This window comes from Oncorhynchus clarkii, chromosome 18 (assembly GCF_045791955.1).
Source record: "Oncorhynchus clarkii lewisi isolate Uvic-CL-2024 chromosome 18, UVic_Ocla_1.0, whole genome shotgun sequence".
Classification (NCBI taxonomy): domain Eukaryota; kingdom Metazoa; phylum Chordata; class Actinopteri; order Salmoniformes; family Salmonidae; genus Oncorhynchus; species Oncorhynchus clarkii.
Window position 1 is genome coordinate 50277236 of NC_092164.1, and position 12831 is coordinate 50290066.

A 12831-nucleotide genomic window follows, 5' to 3' on the forward strand; every position below is an offset into this window, starting at 1 on the left:
AACACTACATCTTCCAAGAACCAGGCTAGAAATTGATTTAATTATACAGTTGAAGTCGGAAGCTTACATACACTTAGGTTGGTGTCATTAAAAGTTGTTTTTCAACCATTCCACTAATTTCTTGTTAACAAACTATAGTTTTGGCAAGTCGGTTAGGACATCTACTTTGTGCATGACACAAGTCATTTTTACAACAATTGTTTAGAGACAGATTATTTCACATAGAATTCCCTGTATCACAATTCCAGTGGGCCAGAAGTTTACATACACTAAGTCGACAGTGCAATACCAGTGGCGTCATTAGGCCTGGGCTTCTACAGCTTCAGCCACAGATGTTTTTGGACCAGCCCCAAACCCTTTTATGGTCAGTCTGATATGTTTCCATAACCACACATCACTTGTGCTATGCAGTATAAAATTATGTTTTACTGACACATTTCAGCAACGGGTGTGGCTGAAATGGACGAATCCACTGATTTGAAGGGGTGTCTATCTACTTTTGGCCATGTAGTGTATGTGCAAATCATATTTTGACTGGCACTCACAACCTGGTCTCATAGACTAGACGTAACATAGTAAATGTAAATCTGGGACACTTAAATGAGTATTATGTGTTACGTTTGGTATGGTTACATAAGACCGATGATTACTTAAAGCAAACTCATAACAGACAACTTTAACATTTTAACAACATTCAACATCTAGTAACTATGTAGCCTGTTAGCTAACCCTAACCTTAACCATTTTAGTTAACCCTAACCTAAACCCTTTAACCTAACTCTTAAACTTAACCCTAACCTATACCTAACCCCTAGCCTAATTAATGTTAGCCAGCTATCTAATGTTAGCCACCTAGCTAGAATTTGCTCATTTGTAACATATAGTATGTTTTATGTGTTGTATATTTTGCAAATTCGTAACATATAATACGATTTTTGTCATTCGTAACATATATGAAATGGGTGATTGACATCCACATATGAATACATGCAATATGAAAAGTAACATATACTATGTAGAGTATTTGGATTTACTTACAGAATAATATGAAATGCTCTGAGACCAGGTTGCCACTCAGGGTAATCTGTTGAAATAATCCTGACTGAATGAGGTCTATATCCCACAGAAGCAATGATGTTAATTTCGGTCTCATTTCAATAAACACAAATTAATGTCCCTTTGCAAATACACTTGTACAGTAGAGACCTTGCAATCACACACTATATTAGAGTTTATTTGATATAAAATTAATCACACATTTATTTTGGCAACACCTTATATGAAGGGGTCTTTAAAACATCTTGAGTGTAGGGGGCAGTATTTTCGTTTTTGGCTAAAAAACGTACCCATTTGAAACTGCCCTATTTCTCAGGCCCAGGAACTAGAATATGCATATAATTGTCAGATCAGGATAGAAAACACTCTAAAAGTTTCCAAAACGGTCAAAATATTGTCTGTGAGTATAACAGAACTGATATTGCAGGCGAAAACCTGAGGAAAATCCAACAAGGAAGTCCTGTTTTTCCTGAAAGCTCTCTGTTCCATTGGATGCCTTGCCTCCATTTAAAGGGATATCAACCAGATTCCCTTTCCTATGGCTTCCACAAGGTGTGAACAGTCTTTAGACATAGTTTCAGGCTTTTATTTTGACAAATGAGCGAGAAAGAACCCATCGCGTCAGTGGATGGCTGGGTGCCAGCAGAGTTTTTCATGCGCAACAGCCATTTTCTCTCTCTCTCCTATGGAAGAAGCTACATTCCGATTGACATATTATCGATTATATATTGTAAAAACAACCTGAGGATTGATTATAAAAAACATTTGACATCTTTCTACGCACTTTACGGATACTATTTGGAATTTTTGTCTGCGATGTCGTGACATGCGATGTTTCTGAACATAACGAGCCAAACAAATGGAGGTATTTTGGATATAAAAATAATCTTTATGGAACAAAAGGAACATTTATTGTGTAACTGGGAGTCTCGTGAGTGCAAACATCTGAAGATCATCAAAGGTAAGCAATTTAATTTATTGCTTTTCTGACTTTCGTGACCAATCTACTTGGCTGCTAGCTGTTTGTAATATTTTGTCTTCTGAGAGAGATGTTCTTACATAAACGCTTGGTATGCTTTCGCCGAAAAGCTTTATTGAAATCTGACACGCCAGGTGGGTTAACAACAAGCTAAGCTGTGTTTTGCTATATTGCACTTGTGATTTCTTGAAAATGTAATATTTTTAGTAATTTAATTTGAATTTGGCGCTCTGCAATTCAGTGGATGTTGATGAAAATGATCCCGCTAACGGGATGGGTGCATCAAGAAACTTAGTTAAGAAACCAGGTATAACACCTTTATGTGTGTTCCAGTATAATTTATAAACAACCGTCATAACGCATTTATTCAACATCATTCATAACCAAGGTACCACTGAATAGCTCTTTAACAGTTCAATGGAAATTCATATTTTTCTGTCACAGTACCAAATCCGCTGTCATACTATTCATGCAACAATCTGGGAGCAGGTAAGCTTCAGAGCCTTACCCAGCTAGCAGTGTAACATGCTGACCAGACCGGACACGTCGCATGTGCGAGCGTCGCAAAATAAATGTAGAAATGCATGTTATTCAATATTGCACCCACACTGCTCGCACGCGCCAACGAGCATCTGTGACGCCAAGGGCTAAAATAGAACTCATTCCTATTTCTGACGCAGATTGCGCTGAAAGTCCTGCCTCTCTCATCTCCTCATTGGTTTATAGAAGCAGGTACCCACGTGCCATCTCCTCATTGGTTATACCGACGTGGGTGACTGAAAGACTAACTGTTTTGCCGGTAGTCGTGGTAATAAATACAATGAAAGTTTAGATGCGATCACCATATAAGTTAAACGATGAAAAGGCCTGGAAGGAGGAGAGATGACTAGAAACGATTCGGTTAGCCGTTTTATGTGCGGATTAATTGTCGGAGTAGAGGTCCTTGTGCATTTCAGGTAAAATAAAAACTCAATGTTTATATCCCAGGACAAATTAGCTAGCAACAGCAAGCTAGCTAAATTTGACAAATTAACGTTAGCTAGCAAGTGCAAGCTAACTAGCTAAATTGCCATACATGTTTAATGATTTTCGACCTGTCCCCAAATTAATGTCATTGGTTCAGAGTTTGTCTTGATATTTTAACCTGTGTGTCGTGATCGCGTTTGGTGTGGGGGGGCAAAATAAATGTATGCACGATAGCGCACGATGGCGCACACGCGCAGCCGGTTTGGGTTCCGTGTTAGAGTTTATTCCTTGCTTAAGGCCACATTTTCATTGTCAGGGCCTCTGGCCTTTTGGGGGCCCTTAGCGAGATTTGGTTGGCAAACCCCCCCACCAAGAGGTCAATTTTTTTTTGTGGCCCCCATGAAGTCGGAGAGAAAAATATTTGAATGTTTATTTCCTGCAATTCTACACGTATTGCCATGGGCAGAGATAGAATATTTAAAAAATGTATAACAAATTTCATGCAATTTTACTAAATTTGCCATGGTGCAGAGCAATTTTTTTCAGTATTAAAGCTAATTTCCTGCAATTCTAAACATTTTGTCATGACTTATGCAACATTAATGATATCTGAGTGACAGTGACCAACACAATCCAAGATGGCGTAGCAGTCAGACGTATTTGTCCTTCGTCTTGTCGTGTCCCATGTATATATATTTTTATATATTTTTCTTCGCACATCTTTTTATATTTTTCTAAACCCTTACTTCAAAATACTCTCCTGCAACCCGCCTCACCCAATGTGGTGTGGACCTGCTTTTTCTCTAACATATTTTTATTTTCCTCTATTACTGGAATCTCTCCAACATAAACTAGCCAGCTAACTAGCCAGCTAACGGTCATCAGCTAACCTCTAGCTCGGAAAGCTCTCGCCAGTCTGTACAACGCGTTTCAACCAGAGCATACCGGACCTATTTTTCTCTCCATATCCCCGGATTCCTATCGCAAGCTCTGAACCTTCTCACCTTCCAACCTTCACAGCTAACGTCCCCTGAATGCTAGCTGTCTAGAGCACAATGGACTGTTGGCTTACGAGGCCCATCAAATACATTCCAAAGCCACTAGCTAGCAGTCAGCTATCCTTTGTTACCTTTATCCCGGACAACTCTTGCCAGTCTGTACAGCGCGACTCAAATCAGAGCTAGTCGGACTTATTCTTCTCTATCTCCGGATTCCTACCGCAAGCTCTGAACCTATTTTTTTAAACATTTTGTTACATTTTTTATGATATTTTTTATATATTTTTTTCCCACCTGGAATTATAGCAGCTAGCGACCCCTGAACGCACAGCCGCTAATCTGCGGCCTGCTAGCTATCTAAAGCACATTGGACTGCTGGCTTAAGAGGCCCTTCTGACATATTTCTTCGGCCACTATACATATTTTGCTAATTGGCCTGGTTTACCACACGGAACCCTGCTGATCCGTCAGCTGATGTAACTGCACGAGGGGGCCACAACAGACTTCCCTCCGTCGCGTCATCCCTCTAAGGCCTTTCTGTTAGCCTGCTAGCCCCGTGCCGCTAGCTGCCTGAAGCCACGCGCTGGACTTGTATGATCACCCGGCTACTCATGCCTTTCCCTAACGTCACCATGCCGTGTCGATTGCTGTTCTGGTTTGTAACTATTGTTTTATTTCACTGTAGAGCCTCTAGCACTGCTCAACACGCCTCGGCTAACAATTTAGTTCCACCCCCCACACACGCAGTGACACCATCTGGTTTAAATGCTATTTCTAGAGACAATATCTCTTTCATTATCACTATGTGCACAGGTTTACCCCCACTGTATTCACATCCTACTATACCTTTGTCTGTACATTATGCCTTGAATATATTCTACCGTGCCCAGAAATCTGCTCCTTTTACTCTCTATTCTAAATGTACTAGGTGTCCAGTTCTGTTAGCCTTTAGCCGTACCCTTATCCTACTCCTCCGCTGTTCCTTTGGTGATGTAGAGGTTAATCCAAGCCCTGCAGTGTCTACCTCCACTCCCATCCCCCAGGCTCTCTCATTTGTTGACTGCAACCGTAAAAGCCTTGGTTTCATGCATGTTAATATTAGAAGCCTCCTCCCTAACTTTGTTTTATTCACTGCCCTAGCCCACTGCACCAATCTGGATGTCCTAGCCTTGTCTGAATCCTGTCTTATGAAGACCACCAAAAACCTTGAAATTTCCATTCCTAACTATAACATTTTCCGACAAGATAGAACTGCCAAAGGGTCGGTGTTGCAATTTACTACAAAGATAACCTGCAGAGTTCTGTCTTACTATCCAGGTCTGTACTCAAACAATTTGAGCTTCTACTTCTAAAAATTAACCTTTCCAGAAACAAGTCTCTCACTGTTGCCGCTTGCTATAGACCACCCTCTGCCCCCAGCTGTGCCCTCGACACCATATGTGATTTGATTGCCCCCCATCTATCTTCTGAGCTCGTGCTGCTAGGTGACCTAAACTGGGACATGCTTAACACCCCAGCCATCCTACAATCTAAGCTTGATTCCCTCAATCTCACACAATTTATCAATGAACCTACCAGATATAACCCCAAATCCGTAAACACGGGCACCCTCATAGATATCATTCATCCTAACTAACTCACCCTCCAAATACACCTCTGCTGTTTTCAACCAAGATCTCAGCGATCACTGCCTCATTGCCTGCATCCATAATGGGTCTGCGAGCAAACGACCACCCCTCATCACTGTCAAACGCTCCCTAAAACACTTCTGCGAGCAGGCCTTTCTAATCGACCTGGCCGGGGTATCCTGGAACATCATTGACCTCATCCCGACAGTAGAGGATGCCTGGTTATTCTTTAAAAGTGCCTTCCTCACCATCTTAAATAGGCATGCCCCATTCAAAAAATGTAGAACCAGGAATAGATATAGATAGCCCTTGGTTCACTCCAGATCTGTCTGCCCTTGACCAGCACAAAAACATCCTGTGGCGTTCTGCATTAGCATCGAATAGCCCCCGTGATATGCAACTTTTCAGGGAAGTTAGGAACCAATATACACATGCAGTTAGGAAAGCTAAGGCTAGCTTTTTTAAACAGAAATTTGCATCCTGCAGTAAAAACTCAAAAAAGTTCTGGGACACTGTAAAGTCCATGGAGAATAAGTGCACCTCCTCCCAGCTACCCACTGCTCTGAGGCTAGGAAACACTGTTACAACCGACAAATCCACTATAATGGAGAATTTCAATAAGCATTTCTCTACGGCTGGCCATGCTTTCCACCTGGCCACCCCTACCCCGGTCAACTACCCGTCACCCTCCACAGCAACCCGCCCAAGCCCCCACCATTTCTCCTTCACCCATATCCAGATAGCTGATGTTCTGAAAGAGCTGCAAAATCTGGACCCCTACAAATCACACAGGCTAGACAATCTGGACCCTCTCTTTCTTAAATTATCTGCCGAAATTGTTGCAACCCCTATTACTAGCCTGTTCAACCTCTCTTTCGTATCGTCTGAGATTCCCAAAGATTGGAAAGCTGCCGCAGTCATTCCCCTCTTCAAAGGGGGAGACACTCTAGACCCAAACTGCTACAGACCTATATCTATCCTACCCTGCATCTCTAAGGTCTTCGAAAGCCAAGTTAACAAACAGATTACTGACCATTTTGAATCACATCGTACCTTCTCCGATATGCTATCTGGTTTCCGAGCTGGTCATGGGTGCACCTCAGCCACGCTCAAGGTCCTTAACGATATCATAACCGCCATCGATAAGAGACATTACTGTGCAGCTGTATTATTCGACCTGGCCAAGGCTTTCGACTCTGTCAATCACCACATTCTTATTGGCAGACTCAACAGCCTTGGTTTCTCAAATGATTGCCTCGCATGGTTCACCAACTACTTCTCTGATAGAGCTCATGTGTCAAATCGGAGGGCCTGTTGTCCGGACCTCTGGCAGTCTCTATGGGGGTGCCACAGGGTTCAATTCTCCGGCCGACTCTCTTCTCTGTATACATCAATTATGTCGCTCTTGCTGCTGGTGATTCTCTAATCCACCTCTACGCAGACGACACCATTCTGTATACTTCTGGCCCTTCTATGGACACTGTGTTAACTAACCTCCAGACAAGCTTCAATGCCATACAACTCTCCTTCTGTGGCCACCAACTGCTCTTAAACTCAAGTAAAACTAAATGCATGCTATTCAACCGATCATTGCCCGCACCTTCCCGCCCATCCAGCATCACTACTTTGGACGACTCTGACTTAGAATACGTGGATAACTACAAATACCTAGGTGTCTGGTTAGACCGTAAACTCTCCTTCCAGACTCACATTAAGCATCTCCAATCCAAAATTAAATCTAGAATCGGATTCCTATTTCGCAACAAAGCTTCCTTCACTCATGCTGCCAAACATACCCTCGTAAAACTGACCATCATACCGATCCTTGACTTCGGCGATGTCATGTATAAAATAGCCTCCAACACTCTACTCAGCAAACTGGATGTAGTCTATCACAGTGCCATCCGTTTTGTCACCAAAGCCCCATATACTACCCACCACTGTGACCTGTACCCTCTCGTTGGCTGGCCCCGCTTCATACTCATCGCCAAATCCACTGGCTACAGGTTATCTACAAGTCTCTGCTAGGTAAAGCCCCGTCCTATCTCAGCTCGCTGGTCACCATTGCAGCACCCACTTGTAGCACACGCTCCAGCAGGTACATCTCACGGGTCACCCCCAAAGCCAATTCCTCCCTTGGTCGCCTTTCCTTCCAGTTCTCTGCTGCCACTGACTGGAACGAACTGCAAAAATCACTGAAGCTGGAGATTCCCTCACTAACTTTAAGAACCATCTGTCAGAGCAGCTCACAGATCACTGCATCTGTTCATAGCCCATCTGTATACCTCATTCCCATACTGTATTTATTTGTTTTGCTCCTTTTGCACCACAGTATCTCTACTTGCACATCCATATTTTGCACATCTACCATTCCAGTGTTTAATTGCCATATTGTAATTACTTCGCCACCATGGCCTATTTATTGCCTTAACTCAATTATTTGACCTTATTTGCACTCACTGTATATAGACTTTGTTTTCTTTTTTTTCCAACTGTATTTCTACTGTATGTTTTGTTCATTCCATGTGTAACTCTGTGTTGTTGTATGTGTCGAACTGCTATGCTTTATCTTGGCCAGGTCGCAGTTGCGAATGAGAACTTGTTCTCAACTAGCTTACCTGGTTAAATAAAGGTGAAATCAAATTTTAAAAAATAGGGGCCTGTCATGCCAGATAGTGTCCCCACTGTGTCACAATGGGATTCAATGAGTTCTAGCTTCCGTTGCTAGGGCTGTTGCTAGAACTTGCAAAATGCTGACTGGGTTATGTAATGAACCAAAGCGTCCGTTGCTATGCTGGTTGCTTGGCTCTATTTTTACCTGGTAGCGGTAGCGAAGGACTGAGGACGTGGGCAGTTCTAGTTCTTTTCACCTAATAATAGCTTGCTCAGTCCATGCAAAATTATTACCTCAGAATTTCTCTCCAAGGACTGTGTTTTTGACAGTGACTACCTGCGTAAAGAGAACCCTCTTTCTTTACCATATATTTGTCTTTATATAAGAACATATTGTTAAATAGGAAGAAATCATTTAAGCTGTTTTTAAATTTAAGTTGCTAGCTACTATACTTATTTACCTCAGCCTGCCTAGTCAGCTAGCTTGCCAGACAGTTTATTTAGCTAACGCTAGCTAGCTACTGTAATTGTAGCTTTCTGTTTGTATGTAAGTTAGCTTGCATCCCTCAAGGAGACTTTCTTTTATATTTCCAACCAGGCAAAGTACTATGAAGGCACCACTGATCTCGACAAGAGACGCAACATTAAGAGAAATTCACAATTCAGGGTAACGTTAAGCAGTTAACTTTTATTAGATAACTTGATGGATTTAGCTATGTACAACCATTTTTCAACACAATTTTTGCGCCAGGGAGGGGGAGCGGGAGTGGGCAGAACATCCATTGACTCAATTCCAGCTATTGTTATGAGCCGTCCTCCCTCAGCAGCCTCCACTGATATAGGTAGGTATATGTCTGTCATATTGAGGTATCTAGCTATAAGTTGAACCTGATCAATCAAGTAAAATATGGTAATTCCAAATGCCTTTAACTAGGTAACTTTGCTAGACAAGCACAGAGAGAGACGGGGTTGGAGAGAGAGGAAAAATGTGAGAATGAAAGGATGAAAGTGAGAGAGGGAGAAAGAGATGTGGAAAGAGTGGAAGACAGAGAGATGGAAAGAGAGAAACAGAGAAAGAAAGACAGCAGTGCAAATGTACTCATCTCTTCCAACTTGTTAGGCAATCGCATGTACCTACACGGGAAGGATTGGCAGCCACACAGGAGGGTGATTTTTATTACGGAGGAGAAGGAGGCTGTGCTGATCGAGATGCATGCTGGCCATTTCGGAGTAAAGCGCAGCTTTGCCAAAATCAACCTACGCATCTTCTGACAGGGAATTGTTAAGGAGGTGGACAGCTGGGCAAGTCTTTTGTTTATCAATCACATTCTATTATTTCTGAAACTATTATGATTTCAATGAATCATATCATATCAGAGAACAACCAAAGTTTCAATTTGTCACTTTATTATTTTTTTAAACCTTTTTAACTAGGCAAGTCAGTTAAGAACAAATTCTTATTTTCAATGACGGCCTAGGAACAGTGGCCGTCGGGGCAGAACGACATCTTGTCAGCTTGGGGGTTTGAACTTGCAACCTAGTCCAACGCGCCAACGCTCCAACCACTAGGCCTCCCCAGATCTTTGTTTCACGGAAACATGGCTCACTCGGGATAAGTTATCAGAGTCGATACAGCCACCTAGTTTCTTCACGCATCGCGCCGACAGAAACAAAGGTCTCTCTGGTAAGAAGAAGGGCCTTATGATTAACGAGACGTGGTGTGATCATAACAACATGGAACTCAAGTCCTTTTCTTCACCTGACCTAGAATTCCTTATAATAAAATGCCGACCGCATTACAGTGCCTTGCGAAAGTATTCGGCCCCCTTGAACTTTGCAACCTTTTGCCACATTTCAGGCTTCAAACATAAAGATATAAAACTGTATTTTTTTGTGAAGAATCAACAACAAGTGGGACACAATCATGAAGTGGAACGACATTTATTGGATATTTCAAACTTTTTTAACAAATCAAAAACTGAAAAATTGGGCGTGCAAAATTATTCAGCCCCTTTACTTTCAGTGCAGCAAACTCTCTCCAGAAGTTCAGTGAGGATCTCTGAATGATCCAATGTTGACCTAAATGACTAATGATGATAAATACAATCCACCTGTGTGTAATCAAGTCTCCGTATAAATGCACCTGCACTGTGATAGTCTCAGAGGTCCGTCAAAAGCGCAGAGAGCATCATGAAGAACAAGGAACACACCAGGCAGGTCCGAGATACTGTTGTGAAGAAGTTTAAAGACGGATTTGGATACAAAAAGATTTCCCAAGCTGTAAACATCCCAAGGAGCACTGTGCAAGCGATAATATTGAAATGGAAGGAGTATCAGACCACTGCAAATCTACCAAGACCTGGCCGTCCCTCTAAACTTTCAGCTCATACAAGGAGAAGACTGATCAGAGATGCAGCCAAGAGACCCATGATCACTCTGGATGAACTGCAGAGATCTACAGCTGAGGTGGGAGACTCTGTCCATAGGACAACAATCAGTCGTATATTGCACAAATCTGGCCTTTATGGAAGAGTGGCAAGAAGAAAGCCATTTCTTAAAGATATCCATAAAAAGTGTCGTTTAAAGTTTGCCACAAGCCACCTGGGAGACACACCAAACATGTGGAAGAAGGTGCTCTGGTCAGATGAAACCAAAATTGAACTTTTTGGCAACAATGCAAAACGTTATGTTTGGCGTAAAAGCAACACAGCTGAACACACCATCCCCACTGTCAAACATGGTGGTGGCAGCATCATGGTTTGGGCCTGCTTTTCTTCAGCAGGGACAGGGAAGATGGTTAGAATTGATGGGAAGATGGATGGAGCCAAATACAGGACCATTCTGGAAGAAAACCTGATGGAGTCTGCAAAAGACCTGAGACTGGGATGGAGATTTGTCTTCCAACAAGACAATGATCCAAAACATAAAGCAAAATCTACAATGGAATGGTTCAAAAATAAACATATCCAGGTGTTAGAATGGCCAAGTCAAAGTCCAGACCTGAATCCAATCGAGAATATGTGGAAAGAACGGAAAACTGCTGTTCACAAATGCTCTCCATCCAACCTCACTGAGCTCGAGCTGTTTTGCAAGGAGGAATGGCAAAAAATGTCATTCTCTCGATGTGCAAAACTGATAGAGACATACCCCAAGCGACTTACAGCTGTAATCGCAGCAAAAGGTGGCGCTACAAAGTATTAACTTAAGGGGGCTGAATAATTTTGCACGCCCAATTTTTCAGTTTTTGATTTGTTAAAAAAGTTTGAAATATCCAATAAATGTCGTTCCACTTCATGATTGTGTCCCACTTGTTGTTGATTCTTCACAAAAAAATACAGTTTTATATCTTTATGTTTGAAGCCTGAAATGTGGCAAAAGGTTGCAAAGTTCAAGGGGGCCGAATACTTTCGCAAGGCACTGTATCTACCAAGAGAATTCTCTTCGATTATAATCACAGTCATGTATATCCCCCACCCAAGCAGACACATCGATGGCCCTGAAATAATTTCATTGGACTATGTAAACTAGAAATCACATATCCTGAGGCTGCATTTATTGTAGCTGGGGATTTTAACAAGGATAATCTGAAAACAAGGCTCCCTAAATTTTATCAGCATATCGAATGCACGACCCGGGCTGGCAAAACCCTGGATCATTGTTATTCTAACTTTGCGACGCATACAAAGCCCTCCCCCGCCCTCCTTTTGGAAAATCTGACCACGACTCGATTATGTTGCTCCCAGCCTATAGACAGAAACTAAAACAGTAAACGCCCATGCTCAGGTCTGTTCAACGCTCGTCCAACCAATCGGATTCCACGCTTCAAGATTGCTTCGATCACGTGGATATGGGATATGTTCCGCATAGAGTCGGACAACAACATTGATGAATATGCTGATTCGGTGAGCGAGTTTATCAGCAAGTGCATCGGTGATGTTGTACCCACAGAGACTATTAAAACCTTCCTCAACCAGAAACCGTGGATTGATGGCAGCATTTGCGCAAAACTGAAAGCGCGAACCATTGCTTTTAATCAGGGCAAGGAGACCGGAAACATGACCGAATACAAAGAGTGTAGCTATTCCCTCCGCAAGGCAATCAAACAAGCTAAGCGTCAGTATAGAGACAAAGTAGAGTCGCAATTCAACGGCTCAGACACAAGAGGTATGTGGCAGGGTCTACAGTCAATCACAGACTACAAAAAGAAAGCCAGCCCCGTTGCGGACCACGATGTCTTGCTCCCAGACAAACTTAACAACTTCTTTGCTCGCTTTGAGGACAATACAGTGCCACCGACACGGCCCGCTACCAAAACCTGCGGGCTCTCCTTCACTGCAGCCAATGTGAGTAAAACATTTAAACGTGTTAACCCTCGCAAGGCTGCCAGCCCAGACGGCAACCCTAGCCGCGTCCTCAGAGCATTCGTGTGTTTAAGGACATATTCAATCAATCCTTATTCCAGTCTGCTGTTCCCACATGCTTCAAGAGGGCCACCGTTGTTCCTGTTCCCAAGAAAGCTAAGGTAACTGAGCTAAATGACTACCGCCCCGTAGCACTCACTTCGGTTATCATTAAGTGCTTTGAGAGACTA